Genomic DNA, 3,402 nt, shown 5'->3' with positions numbered 1-3,402 from the left:
GGATCCCACGTGCCGCGGAGCGGCTGGGCCTGTGAGCCATGGCTGCTGAGCCTGCGCTTCCAGAGCCTGTGCTCCACAACGGGAGAGGCCACAACAGTGAGAGGCCCGCGTACCGCAAAAAAAAAAAAAAAAAACCCTGCTTCAGGGTGTTTGGGGGGTAAAATGAGCAGACCCATATGCCCTCCTTAGATCAGGACTGCATAACCTCACTCGACTCATTTTCCTCAGCTCCTTCCTTGCGGCACACACCCCTCCCAACCATTAGTCACACCCAGACTTCTGGTCATCCTTTAATTCCACCAGACTTTTTCAAGTCTTTGCACCTTTACACTGGTTGCTTTCTTTATGTAGAAAGCCTTTCTTTCCCTTCTCCAAAAAAACTCATCTTCCAGAATTTCAATCAAATGGTACCATAACTGTGAAACATTCTGATTCCTCTGGCTATGTTGTCCTATTGCTTCCACTCCTCTATCATAAGAACACATTTATTCATTTTAAGAGTATTTTCTGGGCTTCCCTGGTGGCGCACTGGTTAAGAATCCTCCTGCCGGGCTTCCCTGGTGGCGCAGTTGTTGAGAGTCCGCCTGCCGATGCAGGGGACGTGGGTTCGTGCCCTGGTCCAGGAAGGTCCCACATGCCGCGGAGCGGCTGGGCCCGCGAGCCGTGGCCGCTGAGCCTGCGCGTCCGGAGCCTGTGCTCCGCAACGGGAGAGACCACAACAGTGAGAGGCCCGCGTACCGTAAAAAAAAAAAAAAGAATCCTCCTGCCAATGCAGAGGACACAGGTTTGAGCCCTAGTCCGAGAAGATCCCACAGCCATGGAGCAAATAAGCCCGTGTGCCATGACTACTGAGCCTGCGCTCTAGAGCCCGCAAGCCACATCTACTGAGCCCACGTGCCACAACCACTGAAGCCCGCACACCTAGAGCCTGTGTTCTGCAACAAGAGAAGCCACTGCAGTGAGAAGCCCGTGCACCGCAATGAAGTGTAGGCCCCGCTCGCCACAACTAGAGAAAGCCTGAGAGCAGCAACGAAGATGCGATGCAGCCAAAAATAAATAAGAAAAAATTTATTTAAAAAAAAAAAAAGAGTATTTTCTATGTCTCTCTCTTATTAGTCTGTGAGTTTCCTAAGGGCAAATGCCCACGGCTCAAAACACTTAGTTGGTCCAGTGGTTAGGACTCTGCGCTTTCACTGCCAGCTGGGTTTGATTCTTTGTCTGGGAACTAAGATCCCGCAAGCCGCGTGGCACGGCCAAAAAAAACCCGAAAACACGCAAACAGAAAAACACTTACTGGGGCTTCTCTGGTGGCGCAGTGGTTGGGAGTCCGCCTGCCGATGCAGGGGACGTGGCTTCGTGCCCCGGTCTGGGGGGATCCCACATGCCGCGGAGCAGCTGGGCCCGTGAGCCATGGCCGCTGAGCCTGCGCGTCCGGAGCCTGTGCTCCGCAGCGGGAGAGGCCCCAACAGTGAGAGGCCCGCGTACCGCTTAAACAAACAAACAAACAAACAAAAAAACAGCTTACCCTAGTGCCTGACAGATTGTGAATACTGTAAAAGCTTGTGACATGGCCTGAGTGTTTTACTCATAAGTCACATTTTAGTGACTTAAATATTCATAGTACATAAGCTTACGATTTTGACAGGAATTATATTAAATAATTTCAGTATGTTCTGTTTTGAGGATGCTTTTTTTCTTACTAATCCAACCAACCAAAAACAATGTTTTTAATTTAAATCTGTGAAAGGGTTTAAAAAAAAGATTTATTGCTTACATTTACTTCTTAATAATTTCATGAGTACCTGATTCAATGATTAATAAATAAAATAGTCATTCTCCAAATGTGGCAGAAAAACTAATAGTGGTTTGCACAGTGTGCTTGAATTTGCTTGAGCCTAGATGTGGTTACAGAGTTGCCTTGTTTTTGGCTCATTCCGACCTGGCCACAGATGACCTGGACTGAAGTCGGTGTTGTGTTAAATTGCTGTTAAGCAGGGGAATACCATGGTTCATCTACAGATGCCAGACCAGCTTACCAGCTTACAACTGTTAGGCTACATTTTTCTTTCTCATGTGTTTGCAATCAAGGCTGCCTGGATTGAAATCCCAGCTTCCTCACCTGCTATGAACTTAAGCAGTCAACTTGTCTGAACCTGTTCCCTCATCTGCAAAGTGCGGATAATTATAGTAGCTATTTCAGAGGGCTCTTCTCAGGATTAAATACAAGTGAAGGGCTTGAAACAGAGTGAGTGATCAAGCGTCTCTTTATATTAACAACACTCTATTTCATTAATTTATTCTCCACATATTTATTTTTGCACACCATGAAACTGTGGAAATGTAGTCTCTTCAAATGACCAGGATCTGAATTTAAAACTCTGGCTGAACAGCACTTACAAAGGTTATAACAATAGTTGGCTTTTAAATACAAATTCATTTGCATTTTAAAACAACCAACATGACTACATTTTATTCAGTTCACACCCTTTTCCCTTGGTTACATTGGGTTGAAACAATTAAAAACAACACAAGAACAGCTATTTAAAATATACAAGAAGGGCTTCCCTGGTGGCTCAGTGGTTGAGAGTCCACCTGCTGATGCAGAAGACACGGGTTCATTCCCCGGTCTGGCAAGATCTCACTAAGCCGCACAGCAGCTAGGCCTGTGAGCCGTGGCCGCTGAGCCCACGTCCGGAGCTTGTGCTCTGCAATGGGAGAGGCCACAACAGTGAAAGGCCCACGTACTAAAAACACAATAAAATATACAAGAAATCTAAGTTATGCCCCTCATTGACCTTTTTCCCCCTCTCCAAAATTGGATAGTGCTATCAACTCCCCAGGGATATTTTTAGCGTCTAACTTCAGGCTGTGAGTTTTTTTGTTTTTTGTTTTTTTTGCGGTACGCAGGCCTCTCACTGTCGTGGCCTCTCCCGTTGCGGAGCACAGGCTCCGGACGCGCAGGCCCAGCGGCCACGGCTCACGGGCCCAGCAGCTCCGCGGCACGTGGGATCCTCCCGGACCGGGGCACGAAGCCACGTCCCCTGCATCGGCAGGCGCACTCTCAACCACTGCGCCACCAGGGAAGCCCTAGGCTGTGAGTTTTTTAATAAAAACTATTAATTCTCATCTGTCTGTTTCATAAGAGTGTCAGGATGATGAAATAAACTAATGTGTGTGAAAAAAGTCTTTGCATTTCAGACTATTTCAGGAACGCTAGACAGTAGCAGCGGTTGATCGAGGAAAAAAGCAAAAACCTCGTAAAAACCACTATAGAGCATTTCGCCGTGAGAGTAAGTTTGACACTCTGAGGCTCCCGTAGTCCAGCTCGCTTTAAGCGCCAAGATGGCGCCGCCGGCCGAACTACCCATGTGCTGTTTCCGGTCGTACTCGGAAGTACGACTC

This window comes from Leucopleurus acutus, assembly GCF_964270905.1.
Source record: "Leucopleurus acutus genome assembly, chromosome: 4".
NCBI classification, from domain to species: domain Eukaryota; kingdom Metazoa; phylum Chordata; class Mammalia; order Artiodactyla; family Delphinidae; genus Leucopleurus; species Leucopleurus acutus.
Note: the sequence above shows the minus strand (reverse complement) of the source record.